Below are 21,774 nucleotides of genomic sequence, written 5' to 3' on the forward strand. Positions count from 1 at the left end.
TGGCAGAATAGCAATACGACATGGTATTGCTAAGCAAGGAGTAAACTTGGGTTGCCTTGCCAGTGAAAATGTTTCTATAGGAGAAGTCTGCAATGTCAGAAGTGGGATTTGAACCCACGCCTCCAGGGGAGACTGCGACCTTAACGCAGCGCCTTAGACCGCTCGGCCATCCTGACTACAAAAAGGAATATTTGACGACACTGTGGGCGGGCCCAGGCATCATTCCAGCGAATATGTGGGTCTGCGTTGTGTTCGTGTTGAGGGAGAATATTGACGAGGCATGCAGCTTCATGGAAGACTCTCCTTCTGAGTAATGGGACTGTGATAGCAATTTTCCTGCACCTTGAAACGGGACACCAAAATCTTATTTAACTCCTTGGCAATAGTTGTCTTTTCATCTGACGACTGTGTCAGGCACACAGAAATTCCTCGTTAGTATAATGGACAGTATCTCCGCCTGTCACGCGGAAGATCGGGGTTCGATTCCCCGACGGGGAGGGCTTGGTCTTTTATCAGCTGCCTGCCACCAAGTGATGATTGCTTTGATACTCTCACCCATCTTCGGCCTAAATGTCAATAGCCCGCTTCAAATAGCCTAACATGATGCCAGGTTTCTTCGGTCAAAAGCCCTTTCCCGTTTACTATGGTGTTAAGTGCAAACCAAGACCTTATAATCAACAATGTACCTTTTGCTAATGATTCTGTCCTGCCCAAAGCACTGTAGAAGGTTGTGACAACACAGCTTGTTGAGCAGTGGTCAGAAGATTCTCATGCAACAAGTGTCTTGGCTGTTGTTTAACAGGGCTCCTGAGGCAAACAAAAAGTAGGCATAGCATTTGGAAGCAAAAACTGTTCGGAAGTAAAGCGGCCACAATAATCTTTAAACAAGATGATGCAGTGGCAGAATAGCAATACGACATGGTATTGCTAAGCAAGGAGTAAACCTGGGTTGCCTTGCCAGAGAAAATGGTCCTCTAGGAGAAGTCTGCAATGTCAGAAGTGGGATTTGAACCCACGCCTCCAGGGGAGACTGAGACCTGAACGCAGCACCTTAGACCGCTCGGCCATCCTGACTACGAAAATGAATATTTGACGACACTGTCGGCGGGCCCAGGCATCATTCCAGCGAATATGTGGGTCTGCGTTGTGTTTGTGTTGAAGGGGAATATTGACGAGGCATGCAGCTTCATGGAAGACTCTCCTTCTGAGTGATGGGACTGTGATAGCAATTTTCCTGCACCTTGAAACGGGACACCAAAATCTTATTTCACTCCTTGGCGATAGTTGTCTTTTCGTCTGACGACTGTGTCAGTCACACAGAAATTCCTCGTTAGTATAATGGACAGTATCTCCGCCTGTCACGCGGAAGATCGGGGTTCGATTCCCCGACGGGGAGAGCTTGGTCTTTTATCAGCTGCCTGCCACCAAGTGATGATTGCTTTGATACTCTCACCCATCTTCGGCCTAAATGTCAATAGCCCCCTTCAAATAGCCTAACATGAGGCCAGGTTGCTTTGGTCAAAAGCCCTTTCCCGTTTACTATGGTGTTAAGTGCAAACCAAGACCTTATAATCAACAATGTGCCTTTTGCTAATGATTCTGTCCTGCCCAAAGCACTGTAGAAGGTTGTGACAACACAGCTTGTTGAGCAGTGGTCAGAAGATTCTCATGCAACAAGTGTCTTGGCTGTTGTTTAACAGGGCTCCTGAGGCAAACAAAAAGTAGGCATAGCATTTGGAAGCAAGAACTCTTCGGAGGTAAAGCGGCCACAATAATCTTTAAACAAGATGATGCAGTGGCAGAATAGCAATACGACATGGTATTGCTAAGCAAGGAGTAAACTTGGGTTTCCTTGCCAGTGAAAATGTTTCTCTAGGAGAAGTCTGCAATGTCAGAAGTGGGATTTGAACCCACGCCTCCAGGGGAGACTGCGACCTGAACGCAGCACCTTAGACTGCTCGGCCATCCTGACTACTAAAAGGAATATTTGACGACACTGTCGGCGGGCCCAGGCATCATTCCAGCGAATATGTGGGTCTGCGTTGTGTTCGTGTTGAAGAGGAATATTGACGAGGCATGCAGCTTCATGGAAGACTCTCCTTCTGAGTGATGGGACTGTGATAGCAATTTTCCTGCACCTTGAAACGGGACACCAAAATCTTATTTCACTCCTTGGCGATAGTTGTCTTTTCGTCTGACGACTGTGTCAGGCACACAGAAATTCCTCGTTAGTATAATGGACAGTATCTCCGCCTGTCACGCGGAAGATCGGGGTTCGATTCCCCGACGGGGAGGGCTTGGTCTTTTATCAGCTGCCTGCCACCAAGTGATGATTGCTTTGATACTCTCACCCATCTTCGGCCTAAATGTCAATAGCCCGCTTCAAATAGCCTAACATGAGGCCAGGTTGCTTTGGTCAAAAGCCCTTTCCCGTTTACTATGGTGTTAAGTGCAAACCAAGACCTTATAATCAACAATGTGCCTTTTGCTAATGATTCTGTCCTGCCCAAAGCACTGTAGAAGGTTGTGACAACACAGCTTGTTGAGCAGTGGTCAGAAGATTCTCATGCAACAAGTGTCTTGGCTGTTGTTTAACAGGGCTCCTGAGGCAAACAAAAAGTAGGCATAGCATTTGGAAGCAAGAACTCTTCGGAGGTAAAGCGGCCACAATAATCTTTAAACAAGATGATGCAGTGGCAGAATAGCAATACGACATGGTATTGCTAAGCAAGGAGTAAACTTGGGTTGCCTTGCCAGTGAAAATGTTTCTCTAGGAGAAGTCTGCAATGTCAGAAGTGGGATTTGAACCCACGCCTCCAGGGGAGACTGCGACCTTAACGCAGCGCCTTAGACCGCTCGGCCATCCTGACTACTAAAAGGAATATTTGACGACACTGTCGGCGGGCCTAGGCATCATTCCAGCGAATATGTGGGTCTGCGTTGTGTTCGTGTTGAAGGGGAATATTGACGAGGCATGCAGCTTCATGGAAGACTCTCCTTCTGAGTGATGGGACTGTGATAGCAATTTTCCTGCACCTTGAAAGGGGACACCAAAATCTTATTTCACTCCTTGGCGATAGTTGTCTTTTCATCTGACGACTGTGTCAGTCACACAGAAATTCCTCGTTAGTATAATGGACAGTATCTCCGCCTGTCGTGCGGAAGATCGGGGTGCGATTCCCTGACGGGGAGAAAATAGGCTTTTATCAGCTGCCTGCCACCAAGTGATGATTGTTTTGATACTCTCACCCATCTTCGGCCTAAATGTCAATAGCCCCCTTCAAATAGCCTAACATGAGGCCAGGTTGCTTTGGTCAAAAGCCCTTTCCCGTTTACTATGGTGTTAAGTGCAAACCAAGACCTTATAATCAACAATGTGCTTTTGCTAATGATTCTGTCCTGCCCAAAGCACTGTAGAAGGTTGTGACAACACAGCTTGTTGAGCAGTGGTCAGAAGATTCTCATGCAACAAGTGTCTTGGCTGTTGTTTAACAGGGCTCCTGAGGCAAACAAAAAGTAGGCATAGCATTTGGAAGCAAGAACTCTTCGGAGGTAAAGCGGCCACAATAATCTTTAAACAAGATGATGCAGTGGCAGAATAGCAATACGACATGGTATTGCTAAGCAAAGATTAAACTTGGGTTGCCTTGCCAGTGAAAATGTTTCTCTAGGAGAAGTCTGCAATGTCAGAAGTGGGATTCGAACCCACGCCTCCAGGGGAGACTGCGACCTTAACGCAGCGCCTTAGACCGCTCGGCCACCCTGACTACTAAAAGGAATATTTGACGACACTGTCGGCGGGCCCAGGCATCATTCCAGCGAATATGTGGGTCTGCGTTGTGTTCGTGTTGAAGGGGAATATTGACGAGACATGCAGCTTCATGGAAGACTCTCCTTCTGAGTAATGGGACTGTGATAGCAATTTTCCTGCACCTTGAAACGGGACACCAAAATCTTATTTCACTCCTTGGCAATAGTTGTCTTTTCATCTGACGACTGTGTCAGGCACACAGAAATTCCTCGTTAGTATAATGGACAGTATCTCCGCCTGTCACGCGGAAGATCGGGGTTCGATTCCCCGACGGGGAGGGCTTGGTCTTTTATCAGCTGCCTGCCACCAAGTGATGATTGCTTTGATACTCTCACCCATCTTCGGCCTAAATGTCAATAGCCCGCTTCAAATAGCCTAACATGAGGCCAGGTTGCTTTGGTCAAAAGCCCTTTCCCGTTTACTATGGTGTTAAGTGCAAACCAAGACCTTATAATCAACAATGTGCCTTTTGCTAATGATTCTGTCCTGCCCAAAGCACTGTAGAAGGTTGTGACAACACAGCTTGTTGAGCAGTGGTCAGAAGATTCTCATGCAACAAGTGTCTTGGCTGTTGTTTAACAGGGCTCCTGAGGCAAACAAAAAGTAGGCATAGCATTTGGAAGCAAGAACTCTTCGGAGGTAAAGCGGCCACAATAATCTTTAAACAAGATGATGCAGTGGCAGAATAGCAATACGACATGGTATTGCTAAGCAAGGAGTAAACTTGGGTTTCCTTGCCAGTGAAAATGTTTCTCTAGGAGAAGTCTGCAATGTCAGAAGTGGGATTTGAACCCACGCCTCCAGGGGAGACTGCGACCTGAACGCAGCACCTTAGACTGCTCGGCCATCCTGACTACTAAAAGGAATATTTGACGACACTGTCGGCGGGCCCAGGCATCATTCCAGCGAATATGTGGGTCTGCGTTGTGTTCGTGTTGAAGAGGAATATTGACGAGGCATGCAGCTTCATGGAAGACTCTCCTTCTGAGTGATGGGACTGTGATAGCAATTTTCCTGCACCTTGAAACGGGACACCAAAATCTTATTTCACTCCTTGGCGATAGTTGTCTTTTCGTCTGACGACTGTGTCAGGCACACAGAAATTCCTCGTTAGTATAATGGACAGTATCTCCGCCTGTCACGCGTAAGATCGGGGTTCGATTCCCCGACGGGGAGGGCTTGGTCTTTTATCAGCTGCCTGCCACCAAGTGATGATTGCTTTGATACTCTCACCCATCTTCGGCCTAAATGTCAATAGCCCGCTTCAAATAGCCTAACATGAGGCCAGGTTGCTTTGGTCAAAAGCCCTTTCCCGTTTACTATGGTGTTAAGTGCAAACCAAGACCTTATAATCAACAATGTACCTTTTGCTAATGATTCTGTCCTGCCCAAAGCACTGTAGAAGGTTGTGACAACACAGCTTGTTGAGCAGTGGTCAGAAGATTCTCATGCAACAAGTGTCTTGGCTGTTGTTTAACAGGGCTCCTGAGGCAAACAAAAAGTAGGCATAGCATTTGGAAGCAAAAACTGTTCGGAAGTAAAGCGGCCACAATAATCTTTAAACAAGATGATGCAGTGGCAGAATAGCAATACGACATGGTATTGCTAAGCAAGGAGTAAACCTGGGTTGCCTTGCCAGAGAAAATGGTCCTCTAGGAGAAGTCTGCAATGTCAGAAGTGGGATTTGAACCCACGCCTCCAGGGGAGACTGCGACCTTAACGCAGCACCTTAGACCGCTCGGCCATCCTGACTACTAAAAGGAATATTTGACGACACTGTCGGCGGGCCTAGGCATCATTCCAGCGAATATGTGGGTCTGCGTTGTGTTCGTGTTGAAGGGGAATATTGACGAGGCATGCAGCTTCATGGAAGACTCTCCTTCTGAGTGATGGGACTGTGATAGCAATTTTCCTGCACCTTGAAAGGGGACACCAAAATCTTATTTCACTCCTTGGCGATAGTTGTCTTTTCATCTGACGACTGTATCAGTCACACAGAAATTCCTCGTTAGTATAATGGACAGTATCTCCGCCGGTCACGCGGAAGATCGGGGTTCGATTCCCCGACGGGGAGAGCTTGGTCTTTTATCAGCTGCCTGCCACCAAGTGATGATTGCTTTGATACTCTCACCCATCTTCGGCCTAAATGTCAATAGCCCGCTTCAAATAGCCTAACATGATGCCAGGTTTCTTCGGTCAAAAGCCCTTTCCCGTTTACTATGGTGTTAAGTGCAAACCACGACCTTATAATCAACAATGTGCCTTTTGCTAATGATTCTGTCCTGCCCAAAGCACTGTAGAAGGTTGTGACAACACAGCTTGTTGAGCAGTGGTCAGAAGATTCTCATGCAACAAGTGTCTTGGCTGTTGTTTAACAGGGCTCCTGAGGCAAACAAAAAGTAGGCATAGCATTTGGAAGCAAAAACTGTTCGGAAGTAAAGCGGCCACAATAATCTTTAAACAAGATGATGCAGTGGCAGAATAGCAATACGACATGGTATTGCTAAGCAAGGAGTAAACTTGGGTTGCCTTGCCAGTGAAAATGTTTCTATAGGAGAAGTCTGCAATGTCAGAAGTGGGATTTGAACCCACGCCTCCAGGGGAGACTGCGACCTTAACGCAGCGCCTTAGACCGCTCGGCCATCCTGACTACAAAAAGGAATATTTGACGACACTGTGGGCGGGCCCAGGCATCATTCCAGCGAATATGTGGGTCTGCGTTGTGTTCGTGTTGAGGGAGAATATTGACGAGGCATGCAGCTTCATGGAAGACTCTCCTTCTGAGTAATGGGACTGTGATAGCAATTTTCCTGCACCTTGAAACGGGACACCAAAATCTTATTTAACTCCTTGGCAATAGTTGTCTTTTCATCTGACGACTGTGTCAGGCACACAGAAATTCCTCGTTAGTATAATGGACAGTATCTCCGCCTGTCACGCGGAAGATCGGGGTTCGATTCCCCGACGGGGAGGGCTTGGTCTTTTATCAGCTGCCTGCCACCAAGTGATGATTGCTTTGATACTCTCACCCATCTTCGGCCTAAATGTCAATAGCCCGCTTCAAATAGCCTAACATGATGCCAGGTTTCTTCGGTCAAAAGCCCTTTCCCGTTTACTATGGTGTTAAGTGCAAACCAAGACCTTATAATCAACAATGTACCTTTTGCTAATGATTCTGTCCTGCCCAAAGCACTGTAGAAGGTTGTGACAACACAGCTTGTTGAGCAGTGGTCAGAAGATTCTCATGCAACAAGTGTCTTGGCTGTTGTTTAACAGGGCTCCTGAGGCAAACAAAAAGTAGGCATAGCATTTGGAAGCAAAAACTGTTCGGAAGTAAAGCGGCCACAATAATCTTTAAACAAGATGATGCAGTGGCAGAATAGCAATACGACATGGTATTGCTAAGCAAGGAGTAAACCTGGGTTGCCTTGCCAGAGAAAATGGTCCTCTAGGAGAAGTCTGCAATGTCAGAAGTGGGATTTGAACCCACGCCTCCAGGGGAGACTGAGACCTGAACGCAGCACCTTAGACCGCTCGGCCATCCTGACTACGAAAATGAATATTTGACGACACTGTCGGCGGGCCCAGGCATCATTCCAGCGAATATGTGGGTCTGCGTTGTGTTTGTGTTGAAGGGGAATATTGACGAGGCATGCAGCTTCATGGAAGACTCTCCTTCTGAGTGATGGGACTGTGATAGCAATTTTCCTGCACCTTGAAAGGGGACACCAAAATCTTATTTCACTCCTTGGCGATAGTTGTCTTTTCGTCTGACGACTGTGTCAGTCACACAGAAATTCCTCGTTAGTATAATGGACAGTATCTCCGCCTGTCACGCGTAAGATCGGGGTTCGATTCCCCGACGGGGAGAGCTTGGTCTTTTATCAGCTGCCTGCCACCAAGTGATGATTGCTTTGATACTCTCACCCATCTTCGGCCTAAATGTCAATAGCCCCCTTCAAATAGCCTAACATGAGGCCAGGTTGCTTTGGTCAAAAGCCCTTTCCCGTTTACTATGGTGTTAAGTGCAAACCAAGACCTTATAATCAACAATGTGCCTTTTGCTAATGATTCTGTCCTGCCCAAAGCACTGTAGAAGGTTGTGACAACACAGCTTGTTGAGCAGTGGTCAGAAGATTCTCATGCAACAAGTGTCTTGGCTGTTGTTTAACAGGGCTCCTGAGGCAAACAAAAAGTAGGCATAGCATTTGGAAGCAAGAACTCTTCGGAGGTAAAGCGGCCACAATAATCTTTAAACAAGATGATGCAGTGGCAGAATAGCAATACGACATGGTATTGCTAAGCAAGGAGTAAACTTGGGTTTCCTTGCCAGTGAAAATGTTTCTCTAGGAGAAGTCTGCAATGTCAGAAGTGGGATTTGAACCCACGCCTCCAGGGGAGACTGCGACCTGAACGCAGCACCTTAGACTGCTCGGCCATCCTGACTACTAAAAGGAATATTTGACGACACTGTCGGCGGGCCCAGGCATCATTCCAGCGAATATGTGGGTCTGCGTTGTGTTCGTGTTGAAGAGGAATATTGACGAGGCATGCAGCTTCATGGAAGACTCTCCTTCTGAGTGATGGGACTGTGATAGCAATTTTCCTGCACCTTGAAACGGGACACCAAAATCTTATTTCACTCCTTGGCGATAGTTGTCTTTTCGTCTGACGACTGTGTCAGGCACACAGAAATTCCTCGTTAGTATAATGGACAGTATCTCCGCCTGTCACGCGGAAGATCGGGGTTCGATTCCCCGACGGGGAGGGCTTGGTCTTTTATCAGCTGCCTGCCACCAAGTGATGATTGCTTTGATACTCTCACCCATCTTCGGCCTAAATGTCAATAGCCCGCTTCAAATAGCCTAACATGAGGCCAGGTTGCTTTGGTCAAAAGCCCTTTCCCGTTTACTATGGTGTTAAGTGCAAACCAAGACCTTATAATCAACAATGTGCCTTTTGCTAATGATTCTGTCCTGCCCAAAGCACTGTAGAAGGTTGTGACAACACAGCTTGTTGAGCAGTGGTCAGAAGATTCTCATGCAACAAGTGTCTTGGCTGTTGTTTAACAGGGCTCCTGAGGCAAACAAAAAGTAGGCATAGCATTTGGAAGCAAGAACTCTTCGGAGGTAAAGCGGCCACAATAATCTTTAAACAAGATGATGCAGTGGCAGAATAGCAATACGACATGGTATTGCTAAGCAAGGAGTAAACTTGGGTTTCCTTGCCAGTGAAAATGGTTCTCTAGGAGAAGTCTGCAATGTCAGAAGTGGGATTTGAACCCACGCCTCCAGGGGAGACTGCGACCTGAACGCAGCACCTTAGACTGCTCGGCCATCCTGACTACTAAAAGGAATATTTGACGACACTGTCGGCGGGCCCAGGCATCATTCCAGCGAATATGTGGGTCTGCGTTGTGTTCGTGTTGAAGAGGAATATTGACGAGGCATGCAGCTTCATGGAAGACTCTCCTTCTGAGTGATGGGACTGTGATAGCAATTTTCCTGCACCTTGAAACGGGACACCAAAATCTTATTTCACTCCTTGGCGATAGTTGTCTTTTCGTCTGACGACTGTGTCAGGCACACAGAAATTACTCGTTAGTATAATGGACAGTATCTCCGCCTGTCACGCGGAAGATCGGGGTTCGATTCCCCGACGGGGAGAGTTTGGTCTTTTATCAGCTGCCTGCCACCAAGTGATGATTGTTTTGATACTCTCACCCATCTTCGGCCTAAATGTCAATAGCCCCCTTCAAATAGCCTAACATGAGGCCAGGTTGCTTTGGTCAAAAGCCCTTTCCCGTTTACTATGGTGTTAAGTGCAAACCAAGACCTTATAATCAACAATGTGCCTTTTGCTAATGATTCTGTCCTGCCCAAAGCACTGTAGAAGGTTGTGACAAAACAGCTTGTTGAGCAGTGGTCAGAAGATTCTCATGCAACAAGTGTCTTGGCTGTTGTTTAACAGGGCTCCTGAGGCAAACAAAAAGTAGGCATAGCATTTGGAAGCAAAAACTGTTCGGAAGTAAAGCGGCCACAATAATCTTTAAACAAGATGATGCAGTGGCAGAATAGCAATACGACATGGTATTGCTAAGCAAGGAGTAAACCTGGGTTGCCTTGCCAGAGAAAATGGTTCTCTAGGAGAATTCTGCAATGTCAGAAGTGGGATTTGAACCCACGCCTCCAGGGGAGACTGCGACCTTAACGCAGCACCTTAGACCGCTCGGCCATCCTGACTGCTAAAACGAATATTTGACGACACTGTCGGCGGGCCCAGGCATCATTCCAGCGAATATGTGGGTCTGCGTTGTGTTTGTGTTGAAGGGGAATATTGACGAGGCATGCAGCTTCATGGAAGACTCTCCTTCTGAGTGATGGGACTGTGATAGCAATTTTCCTGCACCTTGAAAGGGGACACCAAAATCTTATTTCACTCCTTGGCGATAGTTGTCTTTTCGTCTGACGACTGTGTCAGGCACACAGAAATTCCTCGTTAGTATAATGGACAGTATCTCCGCCTGTCACGCGGAAGATCGGGGTTTGATTCCCCGACGGGGAGAGCTTGATCTTTTATCAGCTGCCTGCCACCAAGTGATGATTGTTTTGATACTCTCACCCATCTTCGGCCTAACTGTCAATAGCCCCCTTCAAATAGCCTAACATGAGGCCAGGTTGCTTTGGTCAAAAGCCCTTTCCCGTTTACTATGGTGTTAAGTGCAAACCAAGACCTTATAATCAACAATGTGCCTTTTGCTAATGATTCTGTCCTGCCCAAAGCACTGTAGAAGGTTGTGACAACACAGCTTGTTGAGCAGTGGTCAGAAGATTCTCATGCAACAAGTGTCTTGGCTGTTGTTTAACAGGGCTCCTGAGGCAAACAAAAAGTAGGCATAGCATTTGGAAGCAAGAACTCTTCGGAGGTAAAGCGGCCACAATAATCTTTAAACAAGATGATGCAGTGGCAGAATAGCAATACGACATGGTATTGCTAAGCAAGGAGTAAACTTGGGTTGCCTTGCCAGTGAAAATGTTTCTCTAGGAGAAGTCTGCAATGTCAGAAGTGGGATTTGAACCCACGCCTCCAGGGGAGACTGCGACCTTAACGCAGCGCCTTAGACCGCTCGGCCATCCTGACTACTAAAAGGAATATTTGACGACACTGTCGGCGGGCCTAGGCATCATTCCAGCGAATATGTGGGTCTGCGTTGTGTTCGTGTTGAAGGGGAATATTGACGAGGCATGCAGCTTCATGGAAGACTCTCCTTCTGAGTGATGGGACTGTGATAGCAATTTTCCTGCACCTTGAAAGGGGACACCAAAATCTTATTTCACTCCTTGGCGATAGTTGTCTTTTCATCTGACGACTGTGTCAGTCACACAGAAATTCCTCGTTAGTATAATGGACAGTATCTCCGCCTGTCGTGCGGAAGATCGGGGTGCGATTCCCTGACGGGGAGAAAATAGGCTTTTATCAGCTGCCTGCCACCAAGTGATGATTGTTTTGATACTCTCACCCATCTTCGGCCTAAATGTCAATAGCCCCCTTCAAATAGCCTAACATGAGTTCAGGTTGCTTTGGTCAAAAGCCCTTTCCCGTTTACTATGGTGTTAAGTGCAAACCAAGACCTTATAATCAACAATGTGCTTTTGCTAATGATTCTGTCCTGCCCAAAGCACTGTAGAAGGTTGTGACAACACAGCTTGTTGAGCAGTGGTCAGAAGATTCTCATGCAACAAGTGTCTTGGCTGTTGTTTAACAGGGCTCCTGAGGCAAACAAAAAGTAGGCATAGCATTTGGAAGCAAGAACTCTTCGGAGGTAAAGCGGCCACAATAATCTTTAAACAAGATGATGCAGTGGCAGAATAGCAATACGACATGGTATCGCTAAGCAAGGAGTAAACTTGGGTTGCCTTGCCAGTGAATATGGTTCTCTAGGAGAAGTCTGCAATGTCAGAAGTGGGATTTGAACCCACGCCTCCAGGGGAGACTGCGACCTTAACGCAGCGCCTTAGACAGCTCGGCCATCCTGACTACTAAAAGGAATATTTGACGACACTGTCGGCGGGCCCAGGCATCATTCCAGCGAATATGTGGGTCTGCGTTGTGTTCGTGTTGAAGAGGAATATTGACGAGGCATGCAGCTTCATGGAAGACTCTCCTTCTGAGTAATGGGACTGTGATAGCAATTTTCCTGCACCTTGAAACGGGACACCAAAATCTTATTTCACTCCTTGGCAATAGTTGTCTTTTCATCTGACGACTGTGTCAGGCACACAGAAATTCCTCGTTAGTATAATGGACAGTATCTCCGCCTGTCACGCGGAAGATCGGGGTTCGATTCCCCGACGGGGAGGGCTTGGTCTTTTATCAGCTGCCTGCCACCAAGTGATGATTGCTTTGATACTCTCACCCATCTTCGGCCTAAATGTCAATAGCCCGCTTCAAATAGCCTAACATGATGCCAGGTTTCTTCGGTCAAAAGCCCTTTCCCGTTTACTATGGTGTTAAGTGCAAACCAAGACCTTATAATCAACAATGTACCTTTTGCTAATGATTCTGTCCTGCCCAAAGCACTGTAGAAGGTTGTGACAACACAGCTTGTTGAGCAGTGGTCAGAAGATTCTCATGCAACAAGTGTCTTGGCTGTTGTTTAACAGGGCTCCTGAGGCAAACAAAAAGTAGGCATAGCATTTGGAAGCAAAAACTGTTCGGAAGTAAAGCGGCCACAATAATCTTTAAACAAGATGATGCAGTGGCAGAATAGCAATACGACATGGTATTGCTAAGCAAGGAGTAAACCTGGGTTGCCTTGCCAGAGAAAATGGTCCTCTAGGAGAAGTCTGCAATGTCAGAAGTGGGATTTGAACCCACGCCTCCAGGGGAGACTGCGACCTGAACGCAGCGCCTTAGACCGCTCGGCCATCCTGACTACGAAAATGAATATTTGACGACACTGTCGGCGGGCCCAGGCATCATTCCAGCGAATATGTGGGTCTGCGTTGTGTTTGTGTTGAAGGGGAATATTGACGAGGCATGCAGCTTCATGGAAGACTCTCCTTCTGAGTGATGGGACTGTGATAGCAATTTTCCTGCACCTTGAAAGGGGACACCAAAATCTTATTTCACTCCTTGGCGATAGTTGTCTTTTCGTCTGACGACTGTGTCAGTCACACAGAAATTCCTCGTTAGTATAATGGACAGTATCTCCGCCTGTCACGCGTAAGATCGGGGTTCGATTCCCCGACGGGGAGAGCTTGGTCTTTTATCAGCTGCCTGCCACCAAGTGATGATTGCTTTGATACTCTCACCCATCTTCGGCCTAAATGTCAATAGCCCCCTTCAAATAGCCTAACATGAGGCCAGGTTGCTTTGGTCAAAAGCCCTTTCCCGTTTACTATGGTGTTAAGTGCAAACCAAGACCTTATAATCAACAATGTGCCTTTTGCTAATGATTCTGTCCTGCCCAAAGCACTGTAGAAGGTTGTGACAACACAGCTTGTTGAGCAGTGGTCAGAAGATTCTCATGCAACAAGTGTCTTGGCTGTTGTTTAACAGGGCTCCTGAGGCAAACAAAAAGTAGGCATAGCATTTGGAAGCAAGAACTCTTCGGAGGTAAAGCGGCCACAATAATCTTTAAACAAGATGATGCAGTGGCAGAATAGCAATACGACATGGTATTGCTAAGCAAGGAGTAAACTTGGGTTTCCTTGCCAGTGAAAATGTTTCTCTAGGAGAAGTCTGCAATGTCAGAAGTGGGATTTGAACCCACGCCTCCAGGGGAGACTGCGACCTGAACGCAGCACCTTAGACTGCTCGGCCATCCTGACTACTAAAAGGAATATTTGACGACACTGTCGGCGGGCCCAGGCATCATTCCAGCGAATATGTGGGTCTGCGTTGTGTTCGTGTTGAAGAGGAATATTGACGAGGCATGCAGCTTCATGGAAGACTCTCCTTCTGAGTGATGGGACTGTGATAGCAATTTTCCTGCACCTTGAAACGGGACACCAAAATCTTATTTCACTCCTTGGCGATAGTTGTCTTTTCGTCTGACGACTGTGTCAGGCACACAGAAATTCCTCGTTAGTATAATGGACAGTATCTCCGCCTGTCACGCGGAAGATCGGGGTTCGATTCCCCGACGGGGAGGGCTTGGTCTTTTATCAGCTGCCTGCCACCAAGTGATGATTGCTTTGATACTCTCACCCATCTTCGGCCTAAATGTCAATAGCCCGCTTCAAATAGCCTAACATGAGGCCAGGTTGCTTTGGTCAAAAGCCCTTTCCCGTTTACTATGGTGTTAAGTGCAAACCAAGACCTTATAATCAACAATGTGCCTTTTGCTAATGATTCTGTCCTGCCCAAAGCACTGTAGAAGGTTGTGACAACACAGCTTGTTGAGCAGTGGTCAGAAGATTCTCATGCAACAAGTGTCTTGGCTGTTGTTTAACAGGGCTCCTGAGGCAAACAAAAAGTAGGCATAGCATTTGGAAGCAAGAACTCTTCGGAGGTAAAGCGGCCACAATAATCTTTAAACAAGATGATGCAGTGGCAGAATAGCAATACGACATGGTATTGCTAAGCAAGGAGTAAACTTGGGTTTCCTTGCCAGTGAAAATGTTTCTCTAGGAGAAGTCTGCAATGTCAGAAGTGGGATTTGAACCCACGCCTCCAGGGGAGACTGCGACCTGAACGCAGCACCTTAGACTGCTCGGCCATCCTGACTACTAAAAGGAATATTTGACGACACTGTCGGCGGGCCCAGGCATCATTCCAGCGAATATGTGGGTCTGCGTTGTGTTCGTGTTGAAGAGGAATATTGACGAGGCATGCAGCTTCATGGAAGACTCTCCTTCTGAGTGATGGGACTGTGATAGCAATTTTCCTGCACCTTGAAACGGGACACCAAAATCTTATTTCACTCCTTGGCGATAGTTGTCTTTTCGTCTGACGACTGTGTCAGGCACACAGAAATTACTCGTTAGTATAATGGACAGTATCTCAGCCTGTCAGGCGGAAGATCGGGGTTCGATTCCCCGACGGGGAGAGTTTGGTCTTTTATCAGCTGCCTGCCACCAAGTGATGATTGTTTTGATACTCTCACCCATCTTCGGCCTAAATGTCAATAGCCCCCTTCAAATAGCCTAACATGAGGCCAGGTTGCTTTGGTCAAAAGCCCTTTCCCGTTTACTATGGTGTTAAGTGCAAACCAAGACCTTATAATCAACAATGTGCCTTTTGCTAATGATTCTGTCCTGCCCAAAGCACTGTAGAAGGTTGTGACAAAACAGCTTGTTGAGCAGTGGTCAGAAGATTCTCATGCAACAAGTGTCTTGGCTGTTGTTTAACAGGGCTCCTGAGGCAAACAAAAAGTAGGCATAGCATTTGGAAGCAAGAACTCTTCGGAGGTAAAGCGGCCACAATAATCTTTAAACAAGATGATGCAGTGGCAGAATAGCAATACGACATGGTATTGCTAAGCAAGGAGTAAACTTGGGTTGCCTTGCCAGTGAAAATGTTTCTCTAGGAGAAGTCTGCAATGTCAGAAGTGGGATTTGAACCCACGCCTCCAGGGGAGACTGCGACCTGAACGCAGCGCCTTAGACCGCTCGGCCATCCTGACTACGAAAATGAATATTTGACGACACTGTCGGCGGGCCCAGGCATCATTCCAGCGAATATGTGGGTCTGCGTTGTGTTTGTGTTGAAGGGGAATATTGACGAGGCATGCAGCTTCATGGAAGACTCTCCTTCTGAGTGATGGGACTGTGATAGCAATTTTCCTGCACCTTGAAAGGGGACACCAAAATCTTATTTCACTCCTTGGCGATAGTTGTCTTTTCGTCTGACGACTGTGTCAGGCACACAGAAATTCCTCGTTAGTATAATGGACAGTATCTCCGCCTGTCACGCGGAAGATCGGGGTTCGATTCCCCGACGGGGAGAGCTTGTTCTTTTATCAGCTGCCTGCCACCAAGTGATGATTGCTTTGATACTCTCACCCATCTTCGGCCTAAATGTCAATAGCCCGCTTCAAATAGCCTAACATGAGGCCAGGTTGCTTTGGTCAAAAGCCCTTTCCCGTTTACTATGGTGTTAAGTGCAAACCAAGACCTTATAATCAACAATGTGATTTTGCTAATGATTCTGTCCTGCCCAAAGCACTGTAGAAGGTTGTGACAACACAGCTTGTTGAGCAGTGGTCAGAAGATTCTCATGCAACAAGTGTCTTGGCTGTTGTTTAACAGGGCTCCTGAGGCAAACAAAAAGTAGGCATAGCATTTGGAAGCAAGAACTCTTCGGAGGTAAAGCGGCCAAAATAATCTTTAAACAAGATGATGCAGTGGAAGAATAGCAATACGACATGGTATCGCTAAGCAAGGAGTAAACCTGGGTTGCCTTGCCAGTGAATATGGTTCTCTAGGAGAAGTCTGCAATGTCAGAAGTGGGATTTGAACCCACGCCTCCAGGGGAGACTGCGACCTGAACGCAGCGCATTAGACCGCTCGGCCATCCTGACTACTAAAAGGAATATTTGACGACACTGTCGGCGGGCCCAGGCATCATTCCAGCGAATATGTGGGTCTGCGTTGTGTTTGTGTTGAAGGGGAATATTGACGAGGCATGCAGCTTCATGGAAGACTCTCCTTCTGAGTGATGGGACTGTGATAGCAATTTTCCTGCACCTTGAAAGGGGACACCAAAATCTTATTTCACTCCTTGGCGATAGTTGTCTTTTCGTCTGACGACTGTGTCAGTCACACAGAAATTCCTCGTTAGTATAATGGACAGTATCTCCGCCTGTCACGCGTAAGATTGGGGTTCGATTCCCCGACGGGGAGAGCTTGGTCTTTTATCAGCTGCCTGCCACCAAGTGATGATTGCTTTGATACTCTCACCCATCTTCGGCCTAAATGTCAATAGCCCCCTTCAAATAGCCTAACATGAGGCCAGGTTGCTTTGGTCAAAAGCCCTTTCCCGTTTACTATGGTGTTAAGTGCAAACCAAGACCTTATAATCAACAATGTGCCTTTTGCTAATGATTCTGTCCTGCCCAAAGCACTGTAGAAGGTTGTGACAACACAGCTTGTTGAGCAGTGGTCAGAAGATTCTCATGCAACAAGTGTCTTGGCTGTTGTTTAACAGGGCTCCTGAGGCAAACAAAAAGTAGGCATAGCATTTGGAAGCAAGAACTCTTCGGAGGTAAAGCGGCCACAATAATCTTTAAACAAGATGATGCAGTGGCAGAATAGCAATATGACATGGTATTGCTAAGCAAGGAGTAAACTTGGGTTTCCTTGCCAGTGAAAATGTTTCTCTAGGAGAAGTCTGCAATGTCAGAAGTGGGATTTGAACCCACGCCTCCAGGGGAGACTGCGACCTGAACGCAGCACCTTAGACTGCTCGGCCATCCTGACTACTAAAATGAATATTTGACGACACTGTCGGCGGGCCCAGGCATCATTCCAGCGAATATGTGGGTCTGCGTTGTGTTCGTGTTGAAGAGGAATATTGACGAGGCATGCAGCTTCATGGAAGACTCTCCTTCTGAGTGATGGGACTGTGATAGCAATTTTCCTGCACCTTGAAACGGGACACCAAAATCTTATTTCACTCCTTGGCGATAGTTGTCTTTTCGTCTGACGACTGTGTCAGGCACACAGAAATTCCTCGTTAGTATAATTGACAGTATCTCCGCCTGTCACGCGGAAGATCGGGGTTCGATTCCCCGACAGGGAGAGTTTGGTCTTTTATCAGCTGCCTGCCACCAAGTGATGATTGTTTTGATATTCTCACCCATCTTCGGCCTAAATGTCAATAGCCCCCTTCAAATAGCCTAACATGAGGCCAGGTTGCTTTGGTCAAAAGCCCTTTCCCGTTTACTATGGTGTTAAGTGCAAACCAAGACCTTATAATCAACAATGTGCCTTTTGCTAATGATTCTGTCCTGCCCAAAGCACTGTAGAAGGTTGTGACAACACAGCTTGTTGAGCAGTGGTCAGAAGATTCTCATGCAACAAGTGTCTTGGCTGTTGTTTAACAGGGCTCCTGAGGCAAACAAAAAGTAGGCATAGCATTTGGAAGCAAGAACTCTTCGGAGGTAAAGCGGCCACAATAATCTTTAAACAAGATGATGCAGTGGCAGAATAGCAATACGACATGGTATTGCTAAGCAAGGAGTAAACTTGGGTTGCCTTGCCAGTGAAAATGTTTCTCTAGGAGAAGTCTGAAATGTCAGAAGTGGGATTTGAACCCACGCCTCCAGGGGAGACTGCGACCTGAACGCAGCGCCTTAGACCGCTCGGCCATCCTGACTACTAAAATGAATATTTGACGACACTGTCGGCGGGCCCAGGCATCATTCCAGCGAATATGTGGGTCTGCGTTGTGTTTGTGTTGAAGGGGAATATTGACGAGGCATGCAGCTTCATGGAAGACTCTCCTTCTGAGTGATGGGACTGTGATAGCAATTTTCCTGCACCTTGAAAGGGGACACCAAAATCTTATTTCGCTCCTTGGCGATAGTTGTCTTTTCGTCTGACGACTGTGTCAGTCACACAGAAATTCCTCGTTAGTATAATGGACAGTGTCTCCGCCTGTCACGCGTAAGATCGGGGTTCGATTCCCCGACGGGGAGAGTTTGGTCTTTTATCAGCTGCCTGCCACCAAGTGATGATTGTTTTGATACTCTCACCCATCTTCGGCCTAAATGTCAATAGCCCCCTTCAAATAGCCTAACATGAGGCCAGGTTGCTTTGGTCAAAAGCCCTTTCCCGTTTACTATGGTGTTAAGTGCAAACCAAGACCTTATAATCAACAATGTGCCTTTTGCTAATGATTCTGTCCTGCCCAAAGCACTGTAGAAGGTTGTGACAACACAGCTTGTTGAGCAGTGGTCAGAAGATTCTCATGCAACAAGTGTCTTGGCTGTTGTTTAACAGGGCTCCTGAGGCAAACAAAAAGTAGGCATAGCATTTGGAAGCAAGAACTCTTCGGAGGTAAAGCGGCCACAATAATCTTTAAACAAGATGATGCAGTGGCAGAATAGCAATACGACATGGTATTGCTAAGCAAGGAGTAAACTTGGGTTTCCTTGCCAGTGAAAATGTTTCTCTAGGAGAAGTCTGCAATGTCAGAAGTGGGATTTGAACCCATGCCTCCAGGGGAGACTGCGACCTGAACGCAGCACCTTAGACCGCTCGGCCATCCTGACTACTAAAAGGAATATTTGACGACACTGTCGGCGGGCCTAGGCATCATTCCAGCGAATATGTGGGTCTGCGTTGTGTTCGTGTTGAAGAGGAATATTGACGAGGCATGCAGCTTCATGGAAGACTCTCCTTCTGAGTGATGGGACTGTGATAGCAATTTTCCTGCACCTTGAAAGGGGACACCAAAATCTTATTTCACTCCTTGGCGATAGTTGTCTTTTCATCTGACGACTGTGTCAGTCACACAGAAATTCCTCGTTAGTATAATGGACAGTATCTCCGCCTGTCACGCGTAAGATCGGGGTTCGATTCCCCGACGGGGAGAGCTTGGTCTTTTATCAGCTGCCTGCCACCAAGTGATGATTGCTTTGATACTCTCACCCATCTTCGGCCTAAATGTCAATAGCCCCCTTCAAATAGCCTAACATGAGGCCAGGTTGCTTTGGTCAAAAGCCCTTTCCCGTTTACTATGGTGTTAAGTGCAAACCAAGACCTTATAATCAACAATGTGCCTTTTGCTAATGATTCTGTCCTGCCCAAAGCACTGTAGAAGGTTGTGACAACACAGCTTGTTGAGCAGTGGTCAGAAGATTCTCATGCAACAAGTGTCTTGGCTGTTGTTTAACAGGGCTCCTGAGGCAAACAAAAAGTAGGCATAGCATTTGGAAGCAAGAACTCTTCGGAGGTAAAGCGGCCACAATAATCTTTAAACAAGATGATGCAGTGGCAGAATAGCAATACGACATGGTATTGCTAAGCAAGGAGTAAACTTGGGTTGCCTTGCCAGTGAAAATGTTTCTCTAGGAGAAGTCTGCAATGTCAGAAGTGGGATTTGAACCCACGCCTCCAGGGGAGACTGCGACCTGAACGCAGCGCCTTAGACCGCTCGGCCATCCTGACTACTAAAAGGAATATTTGACGACACTGTCGGCGGGCCCAGGCATCATTCCAGCGAATATGTGGGTCTGCGTTGTGTTTGTGTTGAAGGGGAATATTGACGAGGCATGCAGCTTCATGGAAGACTCTCCTTCTGAGTGATGGGACTGTGATAGCAATTTTCCTGCACCTTGAAACGGGACACCAAAATCTTATTTCACTCCTTGGCGATAGTTGTCTTTTCGTCTGACAACTGTGTCAGGCACACAGAATTTCCTCGTTAGTATAATGGACAGTATCTCCGCCTGTCACGCGGAAGATCGGGGTTCGATTCCCCGACGGGGAGGGCTTGGTCTTTTATCAGCTGCCTGCCACCAAGTGATGATTGCTTTGATACTCTCACCCATCTTCGGCCTAAATGTCAATAGCCCGCTTCAAATAGCCTAACATGATGCCAGGTTTCTTCGGTCAAAAGCCCTTTCCCGTTTACTATGGTGTTAAGTGCAAACCAAGACCTTATAATCAACAATGTACCTTTTGCTAATGATTCTGTCCTGCCCAAAGCACTGTAGAAGGTTGTGACAACACAGCTTGTTGAGCAGTGGTCAGAAGATTCTCATGCAACAAGTGTCTTGGCTGTTGTTTAACAGGGCTCCTGAGGCAAACAAAAAGTAGGCATAGCATTTGGAAGCAAAAACTGTTCGGAAGTAAAGCGGCCACAATAATCTTTAAACAAGATGATGCAGTGGCAGAATAGCAATACGACATGGTATTGCTAAGCAAGGAGTAAACCTGGGTTGCCTTGCCAGAGAAAATGGTCCTCTAGGAGAAGTCTGCAATGTCAGAAGTGGGATTTGAACCCACGCCTCCAGGGGAGACTGCGACCTGAACGCAGCGCCTTAGACCGCTCGGCCATCCTGACTACGAAAATGAATATTTGACGACACTGTCGGCGGGCCCAGGCATCATTCCAGCGAATATGTGGGTCTGCGTTGTGTTTGTGTTGAAGGGGAATATTGACGAGGCATGCAGCTTCATGGAAGACTCTCCTTCTGAGTGATGGGACTGTGATAGCAATTTTCCTGCACCTTGAAAGGGGACACCAAAATCTTATTTCACTCCTTGGCGATAGTTGTCTTTTCGTCTGACGACTGTGTCAGTCACACAGAAATTCCTCGTTAGTATAATGGACAGTATCTCCGCCTGTCACGCGTAAGATCGGGGTTCGATTCCCCGACGGGGAGAGCTTGGTCTTTTATCAGCTGCCTGCCACCAAGTGATGATTGCTTTGATACTCTCACCCATCTTCGGCCTAAATGTCAATAGCCCCCTTCAAATAGCCTAACATGAGGCCAGGTTGCTTTGGTCAAAAGCCCTTTCCCGTTTACTATGGTGTTAAGTGCAAACCAAGACCTTATAATCAACAATGTGCCTTTTGCTAATGATTCTGTCCTGCCCAAAGCACTGTAGAAGGTTGTGACAACACAGCTTGTTGAGCAGTGGTCAGAAGATTCTCATGCAACAAGTGTCTTGGCTGTTGTTTAACAGGGCTCCTGAGGCAAACAAAAAGTAGGCATAGCATTTGGAAGCAAGAACTCTTCGGAGGTAAAGCGGCCACAATAATCTTTAAACAAGATGATGCAGTGGCAGAATAGCAATACGACATGGTATTGCTAAGCAAGGAGTAAACTTGGGTTTCCTTGCCAGTGAAAATGTTTCTCTAGGAGAAGTCTGCAATGTCAGAAGTGGGATTTGAACCCACGCCTCCAGGGGAGACTGCGACCTGAACGCAGCACCTTAGACTGCTCGGCCATCCTGACTACTAAAAGGAATATTTGACGACACTGTCGGCGGGCCCAGGCATCATTC

At 47.0% G+C, this 21,774-nt stretch overlaps 23 non-coding genes across 23 annotated transcripts; 10 read left to right on the plus strand and 13 right to left on the minus strand.

Annotated features, from left to right (window-relative positions):
• Nucleotides 1-93: 93 nt before the first annotated feature.
• trnal-aag (transfer RNA leucine (anticodon AAG)) lies at nucleotides 94-176 on the minus strand. Its single transcript has one exon. It is a non-coding gene; the product is annotated as a tRNA-Leu (tRNA).
• Nucleotides 177-426: 250 nt separating this feature from the next.
• Nucleotides 427-498, plus strand: trnad-guc (transfer RNA aspartic acid (anticodon GUC)). Its single transcript has one exon. It is a non-coding gene; the product is annotated as a tRNA-Asp (tRNA).
• Nucleotides 499-1,324: 826 nt separating this feature from the next.
• On the plus strand, nucleotides 1,325-1,396 carry trnad-guc (transfer RNA aspartic acid (anticodon GUC)). The gene has a single exon. It is a non-coding gene; the product is annotated as a tRNA-Asp (tRNA).
• An 826-nt stretch (nucleotides 1,397-2,222) lies between these two features.
• trnad-guc (transfer RNA aspartic acid (anticodon GUC)) lies at nucleotides 2,223-2,294 on the plus strand. Its single transcript has one exon. It is a non-coding gene; the product is annotated as a tRNA-Asp (tRNA).
• A 493-nt stretch (nucleotides 2,295-2,787) lies between these two features.
• Nucleotides 2,788-2,870, minus strand: trnal-aag (transfer RNA leucine (anticodon AAG)). Its single transcript has one exon. It is a non-coding gene; the product is annotated as a tRNA-Leu (tRNA).
• Nucleotides 2,871-3,684: 814 nt separating this feature from the next.
• trnal-aag (transfer RNA leucine (anticodon AAG)) lies at nucleotides 3,685-3,767 on the minus strand. Its single transcript has one exon. It is a non-coding gene; the product is annotated as a tRNA-Leu (tRNA).
• A 250-nt stretch (nucleotides 3,768-4,017) lies between these two features.
• On the plus strand, nucleotides 4,018-4,089 carry trnad-guc (transfer RNA aspartic acid (anticodon GUC)). Its single transcript has one exon. It is a non-coding gene; the product is annotated as a tRNA-Asp (tRNA).
• Nucleotides 4,090-5,480: 1,391 nt separating this feature from the next.
• On the minus strand, nucleotides 5,481-5,563 carry trnal-aag (transfer RNA leucine (anticodon AAG)). The gene has a single exon. It is a non-coding gene; the product is annotated as a tRNA-Leu (tRNA).
• Nucleotides 5,564-6,378: 815 nt separating this feature from the next.
• trnal-aag (transfer RNA leucine (anticodon AAG)) lies at nucleotides 6,379-6,461 on the minus strand. The gene has a single exon. It is a non-coding gene; the product is annotated as a tRNA-Leu (tRNA).
• Nucleotides 6,462-6,711: 250 nt separating this feature from the next.
• Nucleotides 6,712-6,783, plus strand: trnad-guc (transfer RNA aspartic acid (anticodon GUC)). The gene has a single exon. It is a non-coding gene; the product is annotated as a tRNA-Asp (tRNA).
• Nucleotides 6,784-8,507: 1,724 nt separating this feature from the next.
• On the plus strand, nucleotides 8,508-8,579 carry trnad-guc (transfer RNA aspartic acid (anticodon GUC)). The gene has a single exon. It is a non-coding gene; the product is annotated as a tRNA-Asp (tRNA).
• Nucleotides 8,580-9,970: 1,391 nt separating this feature from the next.
• Nucleotides 9,971-10,053, minus strand: trnal-aag (transfer RNA leucine (anticodon AAG)). The gene has a single exon. It is a non-coding gene; the product is annotated as a tRNA-Leu (tRNA).
• Nucleotides 10,054-10,868: 815 nt separating this feature from the next.
• trnal-aag (transfer RNA leucine (anticodon AAG)) lies at nucleotides 10,869-10,951 on the minus strand. Its single transcript has one exon. It is a non-coding gene; the product is annotated as a tRNA-Leu (tRNA).
• An 814-nt stretch (nucleotides 10,952-11,765) lies between these two features.
• On the minus strand, nucleotides 11,766-11,848 carry trnal-aag (transfer RNA leucine (anticodon AAG)). The gene has a single exon. It is a non-coding gene; the product is annotated as a tRNA-Leu (tRNA).
• A 250-nt stretch (nucleotides 11,849-12,098) lies between these two features.
• Nucleotides 12,099-12,170, plus strand: trnad-guc (transfer RNA aspartic acid (anticodon GUC)). Its single transcript has one exon. It is a non-coding gene; the product is annotated as a tRNA-Asp (tRNA).
• Nucleotides 12,171-12,663: 493 nt separating this feature from the next.
• Nucleotides 12,664-12,746, minus strand: trnal-cag (transfer RNA leucine (anticodon CAG)). Its single transcript has one exon. It is a non-coding gene; the product is annotated as a tRNA-Leu (tRNA).
• A 1,148-nt stretch (nucleotides 12,747-13,894) lies between these two features.
• trnad-guc (transfer RNA aspartic acid (anticodon GUC)) lies at nucleotides 13,895-13,966 on the plus strand. Its single transcript has one exon. It is a non-coding gene; the product is annotated as a tRNA-Asp (tRNA).
• Nucleotides 13,967-15,357: 1,391 nt separating this feature from the next.
• On the minus strand, nucleotides 15,358-15,440 carry trnal-cag (transfer RNA leucine (anticodon CAG)). The gene has a single exon. It is a non-coding gene; the product is annotated as a tRNA-Leu (tRNA).
• Nucleotides 15,441-15,690: 250 nt separating this feature from the next.
• Nucleotides 15,691-15,762, plus strand: trnad-guc (transfer RNA aspartic acid (anticodon GUC)). Its single transcript has one exon. It is a non-coding gene; the product is annotated as a tRNA-Asp (tRNA).
• Nucleotides 15,763-18,050: 2,288 nt separating this feature from the next.
• trnal-cag (transfer RNA leucine (anticodon CAG)) lies at nucleotides 18,051-18,133 on the minus strand. The gene has a single exon. It is a non-coding gene; the product is annotated as a tRNA-Leu (tRNA).
• Nucleotides 18,134-19,846: 1,713 nt separating this feature from the next.
• Nucleotides 19,847-19,929, minus strand: trnal-cag (transfer RNA leucine (anticodon CAG)). Its single transcript has one exon. It is a non-coding gene; the product is annotated as a tRNA-Leu (tRNA).
• A 250-nt stretch (nucleotides 19,930-20,179) lies between these two features.
• Nucleotides 20,180-20,251, plus strand: trnad-guc (transfer RNA aspartic acid (anticodon GUC)). The gene has a single exon. It is a non-coding gene; the product is annotated as a tRNA-Asp (tRNA).
• A 493-nt stretch (nucleotides 20,252-20,744) lies between these two features.
• Nucleotides 20,745-20,827, minus strand: trnal-cag (transfer RNA leucine (anticodon CAG)). Its single transcript has one exon. It is a non-coding gene; the product is annotated as a tRNA-Leu (tRNA).
• Nucleotides 20,828-21,774: the final 947 nt, after the last annotated feature.

The sequence above is a fragment of the Odontesthes bonariensis genome, chromosome 5 (genome assembly GCF_027942865.1).
Source record: "Odontesthes bonariensis isolate fOdoBon6 chromosome 5, fOdoBon6.hap1, whole genome shotgun sequence".
NCBI classification, from domain to species: domain Eukaryota; kingdom Metazoa; phylum Chordata; class Actinopteri; order Atheriniformes; family Atherinopsidae; genus Odontesthes; species Odontesthes bonariensis.